This window comes from Oreochromis niloticus, unplaced genomic scaffold (genome assembly GCF_001858045.2).
Source record: "Oreochromis niloticus isolate F11D_XX unplaced genomic scaffold, O_niloticus_UMD_NMBU tig00007364_pilon, whole genome shotgun sequence".
Lineage (NCBI taxonomy): Eukaryota > Metazoa > Chordata > Actinopteri > Cichliformes > Cichlidae > Oreochromis > Oreochromis niloticus.
Genome location: NW_020328517.1, coordinates 114779 through 138221, shown reverse-complemented (window position 1 = coordinate 138221; position 23443 = coordinate 114779). Strand labels below are relative to the sequence as shown.

Genomic DNA, 23443 nt, shown 5'->3' with positions numbered 1-23443 from the left:
GTGTACAGCTTCTCATGAACACCGGCATTTTATCTTCTAAACAGGATTCAGTTCATTTTACGTTAAGAATAACTTTATTTAAAAATAACAATTTCTGCCTCAGTTTTACCATATCTAAATTATCAAAAACTCCAGAAGTCATAAAATGATCCTAGAACCCATTTCAAATTACCCCTTAAATTCCCCCTTTATATTTGGACACATCAGATGTGTCCAAATAAATAAAAACTCAAAAAACTCAAAATGCATCCCCCAGGCTTAGGAAATTAAAAGGGAAAAAAGGTTAGTCATATCATATCATTTCTCAGGACAGCTCAGCAATCCTCCTCTCCAGTATTTTGCTCCAGCCCTGAAAACCTGTGTTTAAGGAACAAAATCAATTTAATTATTATGTCAAATCTTCTCAAACTCCTTGCTCCATCGAACTCTGGATCCTTGGAATTTCCTGGAAACAAAACCTGTACTTTACATTTCATACTCAACTCTCCCCCTTTATGATCCAATCTGTGTCATAACACAAAATAAACTTAAACAGAACAGTTATTAATCATGAGTTACCTCAGTTAATGGTAACTTGAGTTACCTCAAACAATGTTTCCCTTTTAGCATTTAGCATTCTATAATGTAATAACATAATCAACCCCAGTAAATAAAACAAAAATTCCCTCCAAGCAAACATCAGCATCCCCAGAATTAAATCTTCCACTTGTCCTGCTCATGGCAAAAGCAAAACAAAGCATCCCCTTTCTTTTCCTCACATGGTAAATTGTCTGTCCACATTTACTCGTTCCCACCTTAGTCCAGTCATTCACATTCACTCACATGCATTCACACATGATATTTTTTGCTGATCTGCAGCCTTCCGCGCACGTCATCAGATGCTCCACATCAGCAAAATGAGCTCAATCATTTGTTTTATTTCGTTTTCCTTTTTAGGAAAATAGTTCTCTATACTTTTGACTGGATTGACTCGCTGCAATCCTTACTTGGTAATTTGTCCGCGCCGTCAGTTCACTCTCTTCCAGGCCTGCTTAGAACAAAAATAAAAAAAAAATGAAAAAAGAGAGCTGATTGTTAGCTCATCAAAGTACAAAACAAAATCACCTGACAGGTTTTTCTAAGTGCACTGTTATAAAAACTATGGGCCCTTTTAGACATGTCCATGTTTATCAAAACTCCCTCTATTAAAATGAAAAACAACAGCCCCAAAAAATCTTAAACAATCTTAAATTTCACCCATTCAACGCACTGAAAACCTTGTCAAAAACTGCACCGTTTTACACACAACAATGGTCCCCTTTACAACAATGTATCTTCACCATACTTAGATTCAGCCTAAAATATAAACACGTTATAACAATGTGTCAACACTAAATTATAAATTTCCTGTCCAAATCTGCACCTCTGAACAGACCTGACCACCGTAATCAAATATCCTGATTCTTTACCATTATATATTTCGCCAAATAATCTTCAACAGCCACCGCTCTCTCTTGAACTGAAAGCCTCCGAGACACACACACACAGGAAGTGTCTCTGCTCCAGCTAATTTGCATACTGAGTCATAGCTCAACAGCCAACTTGACAAGAGAAATACATGTTTAAACCTTAACACACTATTGAATTATTTTCATTTTCTTTCTATACTAATCACTGGTTTTAATCACTCAGTACGAGAGCACTCCTAAGTCACTCTTTTAAACTACTTTAACCACTTCTCTTTTGTTTTTTCCATCTATTATATTAAACATTCACACCATTCTCTCACTCATACAAGCAGCAAGCTGATCTTCATTGCATATGCTTGTGTTCTTAGCCAGATTTAATCAATATCTCTATGCCTTAATCTTCATGAGCTTGTCTTTGTAAGGTTAATGCATTCTCTGTTTATATGTGTGGTTTTGCATATGTTGCTTTGCAGTATTTCAGACTCCTTGACAATTCTCCACTTAAACAGTCAGTTTTCTCTTTCCCGAATTACTAACCCAAATTTTTGATTTCCCACCTTAAATAACAGCCCCCCTGGTCTTCAGCCAGGTGTTAGGGCTTGCTTTTCAGGTTCATGGACACATCATTCTGTGAACAATCCAACCAGAAACTTGCCTTAACATATCCAGTGATGTCAACCTATAATTTTCTTCCGACTGCCGCAGTGGAGAGTTGATCCGGTTCTGCTTTACTCCTGAAAATAACAAAGCTAAGACATTTTCATTATTATCACAAGTGCTTAAATGACCCATTTCTCTATCTCTGGTCAGAAATACCAATTATGCCATGCATGTAAGCGTGTTCTTCCTTGCATGCAATGTGATCATCTTAATTAAGTGTAAGCTGCATCTTCATTGCATCCTATTTGTGCTTTTCATTGCATTTTCATGTATTCATATTTAACACTTTATGCATGTTTTCACTGAGCTTTTAAATTCAAACTATCTCACTTCTGATTCGTCTCAAAAATCTTTCACATGTAACAATTTGTATATGTGTGTTTTCTATTCGTGTTTACCTCTTTTAAACGTGATATGGTGGACATCACTAAACAATCATGAGTTCCCGCTTCAATTTTCATTCCAATTATATCCTATATTCTCGCAGTCAAACTCGTCCAGCTTCACCTCTCACTGGTCCTTTTTCATTCACAGTGTCCTGTTCGGGCTTCAAAGCTCCAGCAAACACAGTCTGTTTCTTCTCTGTTTTGATCTTTCAGTATTCTTCTTCCTTCAGTCTTATTTTCATTTGTTCTGTTTTCTTCTCCATTCATCCTTTCAGTCTTCTCAACCAAGATTACTTCAAGCATGGCAAATATGACACTCAATGTCCAGTGCTCTTCCACAATTCTTTATCCCACTGTTCAACTGCCCAGCCTGTATTTTCACAGTACATGTTGCATTACTCTTACATGCTGCTGCTGGTCGTCAGTCGTCATCAGTGTTAATGGATCAGTGGCACTGTCGTTTGCCTGCTGTATTCAAGTCCACGATGTTCTGTCGGTCTTCATCAGGCGATTGACTGTCCTTTGAACATCTTCTCAGTTTAGGGACAAAGTGACAGGTGAAGCTGTAGAATTTCAGCCAAAGGTGGCCTGTTTTTCCCAATTGTTCCTCTATTCTTTTTGCCGGTTAATCAAGGTTCAATGTTGAGAGAAGCCCACCTGTATTGGCACACTAAAGCATACAATTAGTATTATATTCATTTTTTTATCTTAAAGGCTTCATTTGCTTCATGTGCCTAGAAGTAACTCATCTGTCTCTCTGTGTTCTTTCTTTACACACTCAGTTCCTTTTATGGGCATGCAAAGTTCCTGTCCCAGACACACACACACACACATACTTCCTGTTTCTGCAGGCAACAGGCAGACTCTGTCTCCCTTTAAATTTCACAGTCTACAAACAATCAGTAATTCTACTAAATCTTGATCTAAAAACAATACACTTTCATTTCATGCACACTTTTAAATAGAGCTCTTTCAAACATCAGGACAATTAACACTCCTTCACACCCGTCACCATTCTTTAGGTCAGTTTTGTTAAGTGGGTGTACCAAGTGTATATACCCCTGTGTTTTTGAACTGAGAGAAAAAGAAACTCAACCTCTCATACCATCACTCATGCGTTTCTTGAATTAAAAGCACTTTCAAACTTTAAAACATCCTACTTTACATCACAAAAGAAATATATTTCATACACACTTTTAAATGTTCTAACCTCTTTCAGACGCCATAAATCGTCTCACACACCCTACCTTTTCTCTCTCAAACTTCCCCCTTTTTCAGTCACTCAGACAAATCACGCAGAGTCACTCAAATCAAATACTGACAGCATTCACACGGTTAAAATCACTCAAAATACGCTTTCATACGAGTATCTTGGACATGCCTTCCATAATCAGAAAGAACAAGTCAAAAAGAAAAAAGAAAAAGAAAGACTGAAACCTCTCATCGTCTCACACACAACTTCTCACCACACACACATAACTGAAAAATAAAACACACCAGCCTTTATGGCTCAAAATATATACATCTATCAAAATTCAGTCACTTACTATACATCCACTACAGCAACTCAAAACTTTATTTATAACCCTCTAATAAACATAAATGGCGTCTTAAACACACGCATACAACAATGTTTGCAGCAGCACTTGTGAAACCAACTGTGGTTTAAGCAGTTCACAGCTTCTTAATTTGCATTTTATTGCCTTCTAGGACATTCTAGTCTCTATTTCCTCTGTTTTCATGTTATCTCCGTTTTACACACACAAACACACACTCCCCCTAAAAACCCACAAAAAACTATCCCTAAAAACACACACAAGAGCCCTTAAGAAACTTCATTCATTTATTTATTATTATTTTAAACCCTTAAGATGTTGTACTGTGTTTCCTCTGTGCCCGTTGCAAACTATATTAACATAAAGCCAAAATGTAAACAAGTCTGTCAAATCTAACTACTTATATATCATCGGACTAAAGGAAAAACCACTTACAGTCTTCTAAAGTTCTCCTTTGCCCAACAAACATCAAACGACTTACACCTATATGTATCACTCAAAGTCAACCACAATACCTGAGAAACACCAAATGTAACTGTGGATATTATCTCAAACTGAAACAAAACCCATCTAAAAATTCTAAAACATCTTACTTCTGGACACCAAAAGAGACATCACTCACAGACATCTCTATTAATGAAATTATTTCAAAGTCAATTTCAGTTTTCAGACCCCAAATAACGGTCATAAGTATCAACATTTTATGTATCCTATCTCAAAACCCAGCAAAAAGTCATACAGTCATGGCAAGAAATAAAAACTTTACTTACAATATTGTAATAAACAAAACCAGCGTCTTAAATACAGGCGTTCCGCAATGTGTAACAGTCTCTATGAACTTCCTAAAACTCTAGGGACCTCGCAGCTGCCTCATTTGCATTTTCACACACACACACACACACACACAGTCTAAAAATAGTACCAGCCTGACTCACAGACTCCTCTGACACACAATTTTACCCAGACGTCTTTATAATTACAACTGCAGTATTAGGCCTGACATTTTAAAACCTACACAATTTCGACAAATTTAAATTAACCCTCCAAGGGACAAACTCCAAGTTTTTTATTGTCAATTACCCAGCATCAGGTCCAACCTGTCTCTGGTCTAATCTCTAAAATCCCTAACTCAATTTAAAAGCGTCCAACGCCCAAGCTCCAAGCTTTACTACCCAAAAAAGCGCAAATACCGTTCCAAACGGTAAACTGATCCAATCAGTAGCTATTTTGGGCCGTCCTCAGTTGCCCACGATTGCCAATCGGACTATCCCTTCCCAAGGAATTCACGACCGTCGCCAATGAATTTAGAGCGTCACCTCCGAACAATGCACTTCTTAGCAGTCCAACTGCCGTTCTACAGAAATTTACCTTAATTTAAAACAACCATCATAACTTCACATTAAGTATATGACCGAAGCCGGTCCAACCGTCTCACCAATTAAAAATGACCAATTACCTATTCTTCTAAATTCAATTAACAGTCCAACTGCTTTTAAATTTACTTAGCAGTCCAACTGCTTTTTTATTTACTCAGTACTGTTACTTAACGTTTCATTATCATTACTTCAATTTCAATTCTCATGAGATTTTCACCAAAATCAAAACAGACATTTATCAGTAATTTTCAGTGAGTAAACTTTTAATTTTGTAGCATCCAATTGGCACATTTTGGAAATAATTCAACAGGTAGTGCCTTACCTTTGAATAAGCCGGCTTATGTCCACTCACTTCGACCACTGACTCGTGTCTGCTCGTTCGAGCGCCTCGGACCCTCTCGGTCTCAACCTCCAACTCTCTCTACTCAACCCTCGGCCAATGCACCAAATGTTACGGGTCCGAAATTGAGGACGAGAGTAAAACAATGATGGTCCAGAAGAGGTCGATCGAACAATTGATTTTAATGAATACACGCAGCGTGGGGAGACGTACACTGGAAACCATCAGTTGTAAATCCCCACCCAAAAATACACTTCAGATTGCTTTTATAACATCAGGGTATTATGACGCCCCCTCTTGCGTTTACAAGCACATAATTTGCATCTTAAGAACATTATTTGCCTCTTCTACAGACAGTGATCTATTCTAAGAGATAAATGCAGACACAGAAGTTCCCCTTTCTAGCATCCATCCAAATATGGTGGTGAGGTCCCCATGGACTTGTCCTCCTCTGTCACCTGTTGCTAGGCAGACTCAAATGCAACAAGAAGCTGAATACATTCAGGCCTTTGCTCAGCTACTATTTTACTGTAACAATATACTCAGCATATAAGCTTTTAAGATTATAGATTTAACTCAACGATTTAAAGTGGTTATAACTGCACCTGTAATAAACATGTTAATATTTGATTATGATAACCCCTGTAATACAAATTATAACATAATGCCAGCAACTTCAATAAATGCTTGAATAAAATGATAATTAATGCAATGATAAAGATGATGGTTATGTAAAATAATCCCTATAATTTTACAGCTTCTAGTCGAGGGTGTCAATTGCATTCAGGGACCAGTTGATCAAATCCACAATTCTTTAGGTTTTTAGAGATCAAGTCTGGGAGACTCTCTTAGGGTTAGAGAATAAGTGAGACTATACAAAAGACATGAGAAGCCAAGCAGGAAAGATAAGGGAGAGGGAGAGGGGAGAAGGAGAAGGTGCGACCACCTCCGTCAAGAGCCAGAGCAACTGAGACTCCAGGACTGACTCGTCCATCCAAAAATCCTTTCATCATCTTTCCTGGTGATTCCTTTGTAAATCACTGCTATGTGAACTTCTCTGCTCAACCTCCCAGTAACAGCAGCCAGTCAGACCATTTCTACACAGCAGCTGAGGATAAACATCAAATCTGTCTGGATGATCAGGATATGGAAGACCCTCCCACACAAACGTCACCTTCCTGTTGTTGTCAGACAGATTGTGTTCACTGTGTTTGTGTCGATTTGAAGATGGTTGAATGTGTGCTGCTTTGTTTTCATGAATCCCATTAAAAACACACTTACACTTCCTCAGATCTGGGCCCGTATCCCTAAAGATTCTGAGAATCCTCTCAGAGAGCTCCTAACTTAACCTAAAAATTCCTTGCCAGGAGTTTTAGCTTAGAAGTGATTCCAGAACATTTTCAGTGAACTCTTAGCAAGGAATGGATGGAAAATCCTATCTTAGTGAGGAGGTGTGGTTGACCCCGTTGCTAGGTATGAGTCTTCATTTCAAAAGCTGTGATTGGTTGATCCTACAAGTTTGATGGAAATGAGCTTTTGGTGAGAATGAGCAAAGGATGTACCCTCAAATCAATAAACATAATTATACACTCTAATCTTGACTGTAATTGTAAATAATATTTCACATTCAAGAAAATATCTGGAAAATGAATAGTAAGCTGTAGGGGTTATAGCCTAACATTAGAATCTAAAATATGTGAAAACTTAAACTCATTACACCCTGTTCAAATAATGAGTCGTATCTTATTTGCTCATATTAATATCCTAGCTGGCATATTTTGTACTTTCACTCCCATATGGACCCCATTGAAAACAAGATGGCCTATCTCAAGGGGCTAATGAAGTAGAAATCACAACGTTACAAGTCCAGTGTGGTCTTAACGAGGGTAACACGGCTCAGCTTCTATCAATGTCTGTGATTGCTGGCTGGTCTATTTATAAAGGCTTGTTAACAAATATCCTACAAACACAGAAAATGGAGAAAAAAAGGACTCGCAAGCCGAACTGGACTGAGGAGCAAGGTTTGTTGCTGGCCCAGTTGGTGAACGAACATAAAGGTATCTCTCCTGCCTCTTCTGTTGGCCATTTTGTGCAGCTGCTTAGGGGAACTCCTAAGCCACTAAAAGTCCTCTTCCCTGCTCTTAGCAGATCTCGCCTTAGGAGCCCTTTTAAGTGCTAGGAATCTTGAGGAATAGCTTTTATATTAACTGGGATTGTCGTGTCACTTTTAGGGGAAATTCTAAGAAAACGTCATGACTCCGAGAATTTTCTTAGAATTTGGCTGCTAGGAGCCACTTTTTGCACAAAGATTCTTTAGGGATACGGGCCCTGGTCTCAACCATCGGACTCCAGCAGGCTCCACCCTGAAAGGAGGAGGAGTCAGAGCAGCACAGTCAGCATGCACACATGGACATTACATCAGTCTCATAGACACTGAGAACAATTTGTGTATGAGACTAAAGAAACAGTCCACACATAATTGAACAAAAGGCCTCTAAAGTTCTGTGGTTGCTACCTTCCCGAACGACTGTTTAATTACAGCAAAAACCATAATTATAATTATCTTGATTGATTTTGTAATCTCAGTTTTTCAACATAATTGTTCATTAACTTAAATTTAAATTTAAATTTTTACAGGAGAATTCCTTCATCTTTAGGTTTAATTTAAAGCAAAAACAGAACAAAAGTGAGGGTGGTGTCGTAGGGCGCTAGGCTCTGACCACTGGATGGTTTTGACCTGAAAGTCTCACGAGGATAACCAGTCCATGCAGTCCTGCCTCCATGTGATGTCTGCAGACTGCACCACAGCTGTGAGGCAAATAAACAACAGCTGTAGTTAACTGTTGAACTGAGTCCAAGTCACCATCAGCCCAGTATTCACAAGCACAATCACTGCCCCATCTTTGAAAACACTGCAACAGTTTTAATTTCTCACATCCTGTTGGATTTATTCAAACATCGACTGAAATCATTTCAATAAGGAGAGATCATTAGAAAACATGAACATGATTTATTGATGAACAGAATTTAAATAAAGGTGTTTGGCGGTGAGACTCTGATGGGCCGGTTTGGTGAAAAGGAACCCCACCTGTGAAAGGGATCAGAGCAGGAACCCCCGGAGCCCAGACGGTGGTGGTGGAGATGAAGATGGTGGCTTGAATGTAGCCTGGGGGAGGAGAAATGGCGATGGGGAGAAGGTGGGCTGCACAAAGGTGTCTGCAAAGGAGAATGACAGATGCAGAGTAAGGTTAAACGTATGAGCCATGAGTGCTGATTGGCCTGGAGAAGGCCGGAAGAAGGTGATTGGACTAGACCAGTGATGTCACAAACAGCTGGACAGCGTCAGAAAGTGGGAGTGATGCCAACCTGAGATTTAGCCTCCAACAGCTGGGGATGGACAGATGTGAGACCATAGATGTTCCTTCTTGAACTTACACATAAGCTTCATGATGTTGGTTTTGTTTGATAGACCTCTATTACATCAATTAAAAATAAGTCAGATGAATGAATGAGCCACACAAAATCAAATCAGGGTGTCTTTATTTCTGATCCTGGCAGTGATCGTTCCCATCCTGAAACTGCTGCAAGACAGTCCAGAGGCCTCACAGATAGTTGAAATTTACAACAAAGGTTTTGACCTGCAGGTGGGTTTGTGTGCACACGAAGCTTTAAGAAATGAAACCTTTATTAAACCAATCTGACTGAAAGCTTCAGGTTTTGATGAGGCTTCATCTGAGCATGCTAGCTGCTAGTATGGCCCAGCCAATCACCTGACCTGAATCTAACTGAAAATCTATGGAAAGAATTAAAGCTTAGAATTCATAGAAGGAGACCACCGAAGGTTTAGGAAGAACGAGCCAAAATCACACCTGATGACACACGACTAGTTTCTCCAAACAGGAGGTGTCTTGAAAATTTAGTACGAACTATTAAATACAGTTCACAAAGCTGAAAAAGTGTTTAATAGTTTTTCCCTCTGTATTTTCTCAGTATTACATCATTTACATTTACTGCACAAACACTGAAGTGTTTCTTTCTTCTCTCTCCCCTCAGATGACTTCACACTATAACCAAGGACACCTCATAGGGGATCATCTGATTGTGGCTTCTCTAATAATCTTTCTAATAGTAATATTGTTCACTGTTATGTTACAGAGTGAAGTGAGATTAGTGCTGTAAAACTTCCATAACACTGAACAGATGCCACCACAGATATGTTGAAATCTCAGTCAAAACAAGTCAAAACAAATGAAATCCATGAATCAGAAATGCTGATTGTTGAACAGATAATTCAGTCTGTACATGAGGAGGAAACACTTTAGACTAAACTACATACAGAAACACAGGAACCAGGGCACAGTGTAAATCCAGGAGCTCTGTGTGCAACAGCTGACCTGTATGAACACAAAACATTGACTGAAGTCCACGTTGATGCTTTCTGTCTGTTTAACTTTTACATTTGAAGTAACACATTTTACTTCAAACACACAGATCAGGTAGAAAACTGTGGATTAGAAAACAAATTCATCAAGAAGGTCCTGAAGCAAGAAGTTCATCATTGCATAGAGTAAGAAAAAGGACATGAATCATCCCACGGGTCTGTGCTGTCGTTATATTATCATCACCTAAATCATGTCTGCATGCTGTGTGTGTGTGTGTGTGTGTGTGTGTGTGAGTGTGTGTGAGTGTGTGTGTGTGTGTGTGTGTGATGGACCCAGGTGCGTACACAAGCGAGGAGACGGGAGTGAACTTAACAGAAAGTGAGCCTTTATTATGGCTGAAGACAGAGTGTACAAACAAAGCAGGGATAGCGTGGCTAAACTAGACTATAACTAAACTGGGAAAACTAAATACTGTGACACACTAAGAAGACTCAGGGACTATGCTGATAACTGCAAAGACTGACCGTGAAAACATGGGGGTGGGAACACAGACTACGCGACACTGAACACAGCAATACTGAGGACTAAATGCACACATGAGGCGATCAGGGGAAGTGGAGACACATGGGAACACAGCTGACTAGAATGAAACATAATGACAATACAGGGGAGAGTAACACTAACTACAATGAACAAAGAACACCAGACTCTTCCAAAATAAAACGGGAAACACGGAGACAGACATGGAGATAAAACATGACAAGAACTTAACATAACTGTATGGACATGAAACGTTGACGCAGAAACCAGGGAGACAGTACAGGGGAAGATGGCAGAACTAACTACATGAACTTGACAACATAAGACAAACACACATAACACACATGAAGGGCAAGGGAGACTAAACACAAGGGTATTATATTAACAAATGAGCTAGAATACTTAATGAACCTAAACAAACAATAAACATCAAAAATAGACTAAAACTCAAAACACTGGGTCGCACGACCCAGGACCATGACATGTGCAGTCATTATATTATCATCACCTAAATCATGTCTGCATGCTGTGTGTGTGTGTGTGTGTGTGTGTGTGTGTGTGTGTGTGTGTGTGTGTGTGTGTGTGTGTGTGTGTGTGTGTGTGTGTGTGTGTGTGTGTGTGTGTGTGCACTGCGTCATTTAATATTTAATTGAACACATCTGTGGTTGAATTTGAATCTTAAATGTTTTTGATTTCAAAGATGTGGTTCTGATATGAAGGAACAGGAAGTAAATTGTTGCCATGGATACAGTGAGACAGACGCCTCAGACCCTTATTTTTTATTTCTTTTGACTTTTTATTTTATTGATTCATTTCTTTATTTTTACATTTAAAAAGTGTATTTGTCTGAATGAACTAATCCCCATTTTCCATGCTTTGTATCACTGGTCATACTGGGAACAGCCACAGAAAATGTTTGTAAAGAAGAAATCTTAAACATGAGCAGATTCTCAGGCGATTTCTGTTTCCTAACCATTGTTTCAGTGCACACGTCCCATCACTACATGTGTTAAAGATTTCTTTGGGATCAAAATCATCCACTGACAGTTATCAGTACAAACAGAATGCAAAAATCCAAAGTTCAGACTTCAGAGTTACTAAAACAGAGATCTGAGGAAAACTGGTTATTCACACCACTTTTCATGTGTGAACAGTAGAGCTGGTTTCATTTTCAAATGTAGGTGTTGCAGTGAGGATTGCAGGGAGACATTTGCTGAATAGCTGGCAGCTCTGCTCCTGTAGACTGCCTCTGAATGTGTGTGTGCTAATAAAGTCACTTTAATTAAATGTCACCTGTCAGGGAAAACTTTGTGTTAACTGAAGAAAGTTCACTTCTCTTTCATTGCAGCTCCACTCTTATTTTTGATGCACTCATTTGTTTCATAAATGATTTCAATGATTTTGCCACACCTCTGCATTGTCAGGTCAGAGCATGTGTGCTTTTGATGAAATGCTGATATGATGACGCTTGATTGGGGAAAGATTTCCACAGGTGGTGTTGTTGGTCTCCTTCTTCCAGTTTTCTTGTTGCTGCCTCTCTCCTCGCCTCAGTTGCTGCAGCTGTATCATGTATGTTGTTATGTTACATACAAAGAGGAAGAGGAATTTGTGACATTAAAGAGTAAAGATTCTTCTAATTGTTTTCCATCTCATCTCCTACTGCTTTAGTCTGCGTGGACAATATATGAATCATTACCAAGCCAGATTATATTTGGAATATTTCAAACAGAGGACATTACAGTGAAATCTGCTTTCAATGTGACATTTGATCCTTTAAGACACAGTTTATACATCAAACTGTTTGTAGAGCGATTAAATGTTTAATATTGTTGTTAAAGTTGTACAGATGAGCGTTAATCACCAACAGCTTCATTAATGTGGATGAACTGGACGCTTCCAGGGAAACTATCAGGATCACATGCCTCCAGTGGTCACTGTGAGTAACTACAACTCTGCACATACAATAATTAAGATGAAGATATGTTTTTATTGTAGAAAGATGAACCAAATTTAGTTTGACTCTGACAAACGATGGCAAGATAAAAGTAGTTTGTTAAAAAAGACACAAAAATGGTAACAATGAAAACAAATACAAACAACAGCATATCCTGATATGAGGCTCACAGATCAGGATCAATACAATACGTAGCAACCGACATTGATGTTGCCATGGTGACCACTGCCATATATAGTATTTCTGTTACCTCACTTGTCTTAAACATCAACGCTGGCTGTTTTTCATTTTACTAATGAGTCCACTCTCTTCACTCACTTTCGTCTCTTCCTCGTGTTTGAGCTCCTCTCAGAGAGGATTTAAGAAAGAGCTCTGATGATGCTGTAGCTCAGGAGATCGAGCAAGGCAGCTAATGATCAGAAGGTTGGTGGTTCAATCCCTGACTGCTCCAGCTGGCACGCAAAGTGTCCTTGAGCAAGACACTAACCCTCTCCGATGCATCCATCAGAGTATGAACATGTTAAACAAGAATCAGTCCATCACCATGGAAATATCAAAGTAGAAAGTGATGTCAGTTATGATTGGCTGCACAGCTGGATCACATGACCAGGTGAGTGGTACAAATAACAGGAAGCTTCTCTTGTGGCTTTAATAATCATTTGAATTGATAACTTATGATTTACAGACTGTTCTTTATCTTTTCATTGTCGTCTGAAACACAGAAAAATATCAATGTTGGAAAATATGACATTTATATCTAGTTTCTAAAGGATGGTTTAATTCTCCAAAGGCCACCACAGACATGACAAAGTTATTTCATCATTATAATGCACAAAAACAAAAATCAGGATGAGCCCTGCTGCTCACCAAACTTGTGTTGAATAATAATTTGTGAATCATTTAGTTTAAAACATCAACTGACTGAATCCATGAATCTCATCATGTGTTTCAGAGTGAAAGACACAGACATGTACAGACTGAACTGTTTCTCTAACAGGTAAGACTAACTACACAGAGTCACTGACTCAGTGCCCCCCAAAAAGTCTTCTTAAAGATCTCTTTATTCTCAAAAAATCAGATGGATCCCAGAACCCAAATCCAGGATAAAGAGGTTGAGTGAATGTGGTGTTGAAGGTGTGGAGGTGGATCAGAGAGTCAGAGGAGACTCTGTAGAAGGACAGAGTGCCAGCAGGACAGTCCACATACACTGCTGCTCTGTTACAGACAGAGGAGGAGGAGGAGGAGGAGGAGGAGGAGGAGGAGGATATTCTTCGTTTATTGTGCCACACAGAGGAACCATAATATTCAGAGCATAAAAGACTCCAGGACTGATCATTTCCACCAAACACACACTCATCACTCCTTCCTTTCCTTTTGATTCCTCTGTAACTCACTGATATCCAAGCCCTCCTCGTCCACTCGACCTCCCAGTAACAGCGACCAGTCAGACCATCTCTACACAGCAGCTGTTCACAAACATCAAATCTGTCTGGATGATCAGGATATGACTGAACCTCCTCCACACGTGTCACCTTCCTGTTGTTGTCAGACAGTTGGAGCTTTGTGTTCACTGTGTTTGTGTCGATTGTGAGTTGACAGGAATCTGATGGAGAGAACAAACACAATCCAGCTGCAGTTATTGATCCATCATCTGTTCATTGATTGACACTTTGATGATGACTCCTGACATGATGAAGATGGTTGAATGTGTGCTGCTTTGTTTTCATGAATCCCATTAAAAACACACTTACACTTCCTCAGACCTGGTGTCAACCATCGGACTCCAGCAGGCTCCGCCCTGAAAGGAGGAGGGGTCAGAGCAGCACAGTCAGCATGCACACATGGACATTACATGGCTCTCACACACACACTGTTACACACTGATAAAGCAACAGTCCAACATTTTGACACATAAATGTTTAAACTTCAAAAGAGCAAAACTGATAATCACATCACATTTAATCTCCTTTATTAAGCACGATGTCCAGGGAGCATTGACATGTGCCACAGTCAAGGTTCAACACACTGTGACATTCATGCTGTCAGGGAGTGGCTGCATATTACATGTAAAGACTGGGACTGGGTACAAAAACTGATCCAGTACAGGTAGAGTGCAGCAGCCAGTGCATCACATATGTTGAGCTAATGCAGCGGTCATCACACCACATACTGCTTTCTATGTAAAGGAGCCTTCATTCTCAGATTAGGGCTGTTTGTGACCATAAAGTCTGTCTCACAAGGGCAGCCACTGGTCCAGGCCAGGATGCCTCCACAGTGGGATGTCTGAGGGTGCAGACATGGGTGAAGTTAGGACCAGGTGCCAGTGGACCTGTGGACCTCTGGAGATAGGAGTTATTGTTTCACTCCACCAAAAGCAGCAGAGAAAGATGTTTATTAATAATCCTTCTTATTATTAAATGCTCTGTAGAGCAAATTTGTAACAGCAAATTGTTTTGTGTGTCTGATTGCTGTAGACCAAGGGTATCAAACGTACGGCCCCCGGGCCGGATCAGGCCCGCAAACGGGTTTAATCCGGCCCGTGAGATGATGTTGTAAAGTATAAAAATGAGCTGCAATTTTTCAATAAAGAAAGTGTTGTTCCAATTGTGTCCATTGGATGGTGCAATAGCAATTGTGAGCTACTTTGTTTTGCCCGCGAAATTTAAACCTGATGTGCTTTGGCACCGTCATTGCCCCAATATGTCGCTGTCAAAAAAGAGAAAAGTGGATCCAGAGTGCAGAGTGTTCCAAGAAAAATGGTCATCCTCCTATTTATTCATGGAAGTGAATGGGAAAGCTGTATGTTTGGTGTGTTCCCAGCATGTTGCAGTGCTGAAAGAATATAACCTCCGTCGCCACTATGTGAGTCTTCATGCCGACAAATATGACAACTTTCAAGGACAGCGGAGAAGAGAGAAGGTGAATGAACTGTTGGCGGGTCTGAAGAAACAGCAGTCTGTGTTTACTCACAGCCGAGACATCAGTGACGCTGCAGTGACAGCTAGCTACCTCACTGCTAACGAAATTGCACTAGCTTAGAAACCATTTAGTGAGTGTGAATTTGTAAAAACATGTATGATGAAGGCATCGGAGATTGTGTGCCCTGAAAAGCGCCAGGCCTGTGCAAATATCAGCCTGACAAGAAACACAGTTGCCGAAAGGATTTCTGATCTTTCAGCGGATTTGGACAGCCAGGAGAAGCAAAAAGTAAAGTCATTTATTGCGTTTTCAGTTGCAATTGATGAAGGCACAGACATTACTGATGTTGCACAACTGGCAGTTTTCATCCACGGAGTTGATGACACATTGACCGTCACCGAGGAGTTCGTGGATTTGGTACCGATGACAGATACAACGACCGCAGCTGATATTTTCACCGCACTCTTCCTTGTGGGACCAGTCCACTCTGACTGGTCCCGCGCTGTCAGCCTGGCTACAGATGGTGCGCCCTCAATGATCGGGAAGAAAGCAGGCGTTGTAAAAAAGTTCAGAGATAAAGTGCAATCTGCAAATGGAGGACGTGATTTTTGGACTTTTCACTGTATTTTGCACCAGGAGGCTTTGTGTTGCAAGTCACTGAAAATGGATAACGTCATGAAGGTGGTCATCCACACTGTTAATTTCATCCGATCCAGAAGCCTCAATCACCGTCAGTTTGAGTCTCCTCAGAGAGAAAGACCACATCTACGGCCTGCCATACCACACTGAGGTAAGATGGTTGAGCCGAGGTGCTGCGCTGAGGTGTTTCTTTGATTTACGAGAAGAAATTGAACAGTTTATGGAAGAAAAGGGCAAACCAGTGTTAGAATTTCATTCTGCAGTATGGATGCAGGACCTTGCATTTATGGTGGATGTTACAGAGCACCTGAATAACCTGAACAAACAGCTGCAAGGACGCAACAAAGTTGTCACGCAGTATTATGACAGCATACGTTCTTTCAAGTTGAAGCTGTTATTGTGGGAGACGCAGCTCGCTGGTGGTGATGCAGCTCACTTCCCCTGTCTGAAAAATGTGTGCACCATCCAAAGTGTGGCAGATATGAAGCGGTTCAAAGATAAAATAACGGGACTGTTACTAGAGTTTGAGCAACGATTTCAGATTTTTGGTGAACTGGAGAAAGACTTCAAAGTTTTTTGCTCGCCGTTCACCGTGAATCCCTCTGATCTGCCCGTCAGGATCCAACTTGAAATAATAGACTTGCAGTGTGACGGATTTGAAGGGCAAATTTGCCGCAGCTGGCTTGAACACATTTTATCAGAATCTCTTGCCGGGTTACCCCAACTTGACAGCCCTCGCTGCAAAACTGTTGTGCATGTTCGGAACCGCGTATCTTTGTGAGCAAGTTTTCTCTGTAATGAGCATAAATAAAACAAAACTCCACTCAAGGCTCACGCACAAGCACTTGAATCACATCCTGAAGTTAGCTGCTGCTCAGGATGTGAAGCCTGATATTGATGAGCTGGTGAAAGCTAAAAGATGCCAGGTATCAGGAGTCAAATAAACTATGCAACCCCACTGAAAGTGCTGCATGAGACACCCTGATGTAGTTCTGTGAATCACTGAGGCACTGTGTGCTTGTGTGTTCTTTGTCCTCAGAATTTTCAAATAACTTGAGATGTTTTATGATTAATAGCTATGTTGTGCCTGTACTATTTTGAACATACTGTCCACAGGCTCTAGCTTTATTTTTTGTTGATTGTATTAAAACAAAGAAAACAATCTGAAGTTGTTGTTTTTAAGTTATATATAAAATGATTTTACCAGTCCGGCCCACTTGAGAATAGACTTTTCTCCATGTGGCCCCTGAACTAAAATGAGTTTGACACCCCTGGTTTAGATGCTGGAGACAAGACATGGAGAGGGAGATGGGGCTCCACGGAGAGTTCAGTGGGGAGCAGTCCTGAATGCTGACATGACAATAACTGACGCTGTATGACTGTCATGTTACAGACAGGGCAGTGAAAGTGCACCGGCATATCATTTTGTCTGTAAGAGAGAGAAAAAAAGAAAACAACATGTAATTTAAATGCAGTTGTATAGAATGCAATCAGTTTATCTAACAATCAGATTGTACATATTAACAAAAATATCCAAGCCATCCTTAATAATGAAAGCAAAATGGTGTGGATCACAAGAGCTGTCAGGAAATGTGAACAGGAAAAAATATTTAATGAAAACACTTTTTTCTCTTGCTGATGAATGAACTGAACTGTACAATGTGAAAAACAACTTTTAAGTCAACAAAGACACTGCAGAGGTGCTGAAAAGAAGAGCATATTTATAACTTTAACTATGACGTATATTTAAAACCAACATACCTTTGAAAGGCAAAGCATTTTGAATGCGTCCATTTATATGCTGCTCAATCTTTGCCCTGACAGTAGGGCTGACAGTGGGGCACAGAGGGCAGTGAAACAGCCAACACGTGGTGCATTCCTGCGATTCTGGCTTGGAGGCAGAACTCCAAATTGATATTTGCATCTAAAACAGAGAGAAAAACAGATAAACACCATATACACATTTAAGTTCAGGTTTTAGCAGAAATAACACGTTACAGTTAGCATGTAAGAGATTTGGGAGAAAAGTCTTTACAAAAACATAATTTACAAGAAACTTTTATTTGTGACATACGTATCTATTGACATATAAAAGACAATTGAACAAAGGCTAACTAAGATCTGGGCAATAAAACAATGGAATAGAGAATATTAGTATTTATACATATATAAAACTCTGTGACGACCTTTATAATGTTTTTGCAGGTGGAATGAGAGACATGAATAAAGTGCAACATGCAGTAAATGGAACAATGTGCATTGATGTTACAGATCGTGAAAAGTAGTGAAGTGAATTTGTTCATAACAAGCAAAAATCAAATACGTTTGAAACTGACCACTAAATGATAACCAGAGGTGTCAAAAGTGCACATTCTTACTAAAGTTTAGATACCTCGAGGGTCGGACCTGCTGTAGCGCTAACAAAGTGCCAACGTAATCAGTGTAAGCAAACTAGATGATTCCTACAATTATATAATTATTAACGTCAAATTTAGACACGAAAGACTCTGTAACAACCTTTACGATCCACTTGCAAGGTTTCCACAGTCGATGATCCATGTGTGGCTTTAATTTTATTTTAAATTGTAATTACAATGTTGGGAAACTCCCTGTAAAACTTTCATCCTTCCATAAGCAGGTCCTCTTAGTGTGGACCCTCATTTATAAACACAACGTCTCACCACACAAATACCTCATCTGGAACAACAGAGATATTTTATTTAAAAATAAATCACTTTTCCTGGAAACTTGGGTCCAAAATGGGATCCTATTGGTGGCTCAGCTGGTTAATAAAGAGGGACAACTACTTACTTACAACGACTTTATTGCACTATATAATTTTCCAATCAGTGTTCAGGAATTCTCAGTGGTGCTTGGTGCCATACCCTCAGGGACTCTAATGTTATATAAAAACACTGACAGCTTGATATCTACCTCAGTCACTCTCCCTGATCCAGCTGAGTCAGCAGTAGGAAAAATCTGCTTTTCACAGGAACTTGGTAACAGCAATAAGAGAATACGTAGTTTATTCCAAGAAGATATCGTCTCTCTCCCGTATATAATATCTTACTGGAACCGATATGTTCCAGATATCAAGTGGAAGACAGTCTGGATGATCCCCCATAAATATTTGATTGTAAATAAGGTGAAGGAAGCATCATTTAAAATTCTACATAAATGTTATCCAGCCAGTCACTACATGGTAAAATTTCAGAGACATAAATACTAATTGCACTTTCTGTGGGGATCATCCAGAAACTGTGACTCATCTTTTTCGGTTCTGTGCTTCTACACAGAGATTCTGGAAGGAATTTAGCAGGTTTGTTATTGTCAAGATTTTAAGAGAGTTTTCTTTACGATGGGAAAATGTTTTATTCTGTTTCTTTAAGTTCCCCAAGAAGAATGATAAATGTTTTTATAATACATTTGTTAATACTTTTAGCTAAATCTTTTATCCATAAATGTAAGTTTACTAATAAAACACCATATTTCTGTCATTTTTTAAGGATGTGGAATTGTACATACAATCAATATCAGCTCCACCAACAAAAAGGCTCTCAAAACAATATATATCTGTGAATTTTTGTGAGTATTCATATAATTATTACTTTTTTCTTTTTACCCCTGGTTTTGTGTGTTCATGTTCTGTTCTTTTGTATACTTCATCTGTTCGTATGTTGTATACTCATTGTTTGTTAAATAAAGATCTTTAAAAAAAAAAAAAAGTCGATGATCCATGCAGGAACGTATCTCTGCCTGCTGTGGAGGTCACGTGTTTCCGGCTACTGTGGAGGTCCCAATATGGCGCTCCCCAGTGGCTGCAGCCAGACCCTTTTCCCTCCTGCCTCCACTTTCCCTCATCCACCTGCTGCCTCTGTGGAAGCTCCACCATAGCCACCAACAAACAACTGAGTTATTTTTACACATCGACCAGCATCCGGCCAATCCACCACCTTTCACTGTTTATACCGTTACAAAAAACATCATCGGCCCATAAAAACGAAAAATCACTATCGGTATGCCCGATGGCCAGTCCAGCTATGGTCGTGCCATCAGTTAACCCTTCACGTGGCAGCTGTGACACGCGTGCCCAGGGTTGCCGACCCCTGCTCTAAAGCATCTGATTTGGATTCCTGAGATCAAATATATTTTCCTTTGGCTTTGTTTTCTTCCCATTTGTGGCTTTAATGTAGTGTTACATCCTGTTTGTTTGCTTCCATCTGTATACATGTCCAGATTCACTGTTATGTTTCTATTCTTACATTGCTGTGTGATCACTGTTCCCTCTGCTGACTGATGTGACCTTTTGTATCTTACACTGATACTTGTCATATTTGTATCTGCACCTAAAAGATAAAAAGTTTTCCATGCTAAAACACAGCTCCACCTCCTGCAGTTCTCCCTCTGAACCACTAGATGTCTCTGTTATCTAAATGAAGACATGCAGCACAGCAACCACAGCAGCGCTCAGATCACACGTGTCCTGTTCTTATGTATAAAAGCATGAAACAGGTGAGACAGGTGGGATCAATATTAATGTTGTGGAAATATATGAAAAAGCAACAGAAGAGTGAAAACATTTGGTGTTTCTAGAAAGATCTTTCAGCTCAGAGCTGCTCACAGACTGTATTTACAAGTGACAAACTGCAACTCTACAGTACATCTACAGTATATATCAAATCTATTCTGTATTCAAATCTATTGAGTGATGTTTGAAAGTCTTTCCAGGTGAGTTTGATCCAGGAGGGTCTGAAGCCAGAGTCAGACAGAGACTGTGCAGAGACTGTAGAAGGACAGAGCAGCAGCAGAGCAGTCCAGATACACTGATGATCCTCTGTCAGATCCAGAGGGACACACAGGGATGATGCTGGACTCTACATTGTGTCTGACAGTGGAGCTGTTCTCAGAGCAGTTCACTCTGCAGCACTGACAGTCATCTGCACTTCATTCCTCTGTCAGTCACTGCTGGATGAAGCTCTCCTCTCCACCTCCCAGTAACATGGCCCAGTCAGAGCGTCTCTGCACACAAGCTGCTGCTGCTTCAACCTCTCTGGATCATCAGGACACAGCTGCTCCTCTCTCAGCACACACACCGTCCTGTTTACCATCATCGCCTCCACCTGCAGAGAGAAGAAGGAAGAGCAGAGGAGATAAACGAGTGTTTCCAGAGACTCTTCATCAGCTGTCAGTCAGTGATGCAGCACATCCAGTATAAAGAGCAGCAGGGACTTCAGTGCTGGGACTGTACTAGGACTCATTGTTGCTTCACTTTTTCTAATCTTTGGATTTTTATTGAAGTTGATGAAGATGTTTTTCCCTCCTAGTTTGAGTTTGGACTTTCATTCATTAGAAGAACCTTGGTGTGTCCACTCTGAGCTCTGTAGGAACCCCAACAACAAGCCCAACAATCCAGATGGACGGTTCCAGCTGTTAACTGGAGGAATTCCATCCAAACATCTGCTCTCACTAAATTCTTCCTCACCTACAGACTGTGTTCTTCACTGCTTTAAACTTGGAAATGAATGCAGTCATTGGTCTGTGTGCTGCTTTGTTCAGAGAGCTGATTGGCTGTTGACAGTGTTTGATCAGAGTGTGTCAGCCGTTACTATGGTGACCATAAAGGTGAGAAACAGGAAGTGTTTGTGTCCAATCCTGAAGCCTGTCACCATTCTCCTCTCACAGCTTCACTGAGAAGCTGCAGCTTTACAGGAAACACTGGATCTTTGTTTCATACTGACTGTGTTTAGTACAATACTGCTGACAGCACCACCCACTCACTCCATCACTCTACTTACAGCAGAGTCTCCAGTCTGTAGTCTGGACTCTGCTGAAGATCAGACAGCTGCTTCACATCTGGATCCTGCAGGTTGTTTCCATACAAGTACAGCTGTCTCAGATGGGAGGGGTTGGACTTCAGTGCTGCTGCCAGATAATCACAGCTGATCTCTGACAAACCACAGCGCCTCAATCTGTATAAAGAATGAAAGATGTAAGTTTATTAGACAAAGTGCTTGAAATCATTCAGTGTTTCATCATCTGTTCAGAGCTGAAGAAGGTTCAGAATGTAGAAGTTTAGAAAATGGAAACTCCAAACAGCTGAAGCCAACAGGAAGCAGCTTCAAACAAACACAACAAGAGAAAAAACTCTGAATGTTTCACATTAAAGTCGTACATTTATCATAAAAACAGGACAAAGACTTGAAAAAGTCGTGTTTTTCCTTCCAGGAACCACAAGGCTTCACTTTTAAAGGTGAAGTGTGAAAGAAATGGACATATTTGAAGTCCAACACCTTTTTCCAGTCACATGATTAAAGCAGACAAACTACAAGCTCATTTTCATTCCAACAAGTCATCTTCTGACCTGGACTAACAACACTGGTCTCTATGTGCAGCTGGCTGTGAGACCAGTGCTCAGGGAGCGTCTACAAAGTGCAACACTGAAAGAACATCACACACTCATTTGCTTCCAGCACTTTCACACAAACATCTACTGTCATTATTGTCACCAAACTCTGTGGATCCTTTATTGCAAATTCAAATGGGATCAAATGGTCAGACAAAAGAGGGTTATGAGGAAATATGATGAAATGTTGTGTATTAGCAGCAAGTTATTGAATCATTTTCCTCAGAAACCAAACAAAATGATTGACAAACATGTTTTTACAAACTCAGTGTTGGACTTGGATCAGCAGGATAAGCTGATGTTTAAAGGCATTTGAGTCTCGCTGTATGAGAGTCCAGTTATTCCTCAATATTTATGGATGATGTTCTTTCAGTGTTGCACTTTGTAGACGCTCCCTGAGCCTCACAGCCAGCTGCACATGGACCAGCTGACATTACCCAGCATTAGAGGCGGCTGTAAAAAAATGGATTTTCCTATTTAAATGGTTTTAATTTGAATAAAGCGATGTTGATTCATTCAATCCTGAATGGATTTTTAATATAAATGTATTTTGCCAGAATCTCAGGTTAAAGCTCCCAAAAGCATTTCAACAACAAGCAAACAGATAAAACAGTAAATGAGAGCAGCTAAACACACAAAGATGGAAACACAGAGCGTGGATCGTTCACTCGACGGCACGTACACGGACACGCCGTCGGGGCTGAAAGTGGACAGCTCACAGATCCTGAAGCTGCAGGTTTCATCTGTCTCCAACCAAAACTGAGTGAACCAGCAGCAAAAGAAGATCCAAACTACGCTTTACGTTTGATGAACATGGTCATGAATTCTCTCTGACTTTGA

General features: G+C 40.1%; 1 protein-coding gene across 7 annotated transcripts in view; it reads right to left on the bottom strand.

Moving 5' to 3' along the window:
• The window catches only part of LOC102077585 (protein NLRC3), a 135273-nt gene that overhangs the window by 44485 nt on the left and 67345 nt on the right, over positions 1-23443 (bottom strand). Inside the window, exon 1 of one of the 7 annotated variants that reach the window (XR_003218243.1) lies at positions 21996-22097. The exons of the other annotated variants lie outside the window; for them this stretch is intronic. The gene's annotated coding sequence lies outside the window, so the exon portion shown is untranslated. Of the gene's footprint in view, positions 1-21995; positions 22098-23443 lie in introns of those variants that run through there. 7 annotated transcript variants of the gene reach the window in all.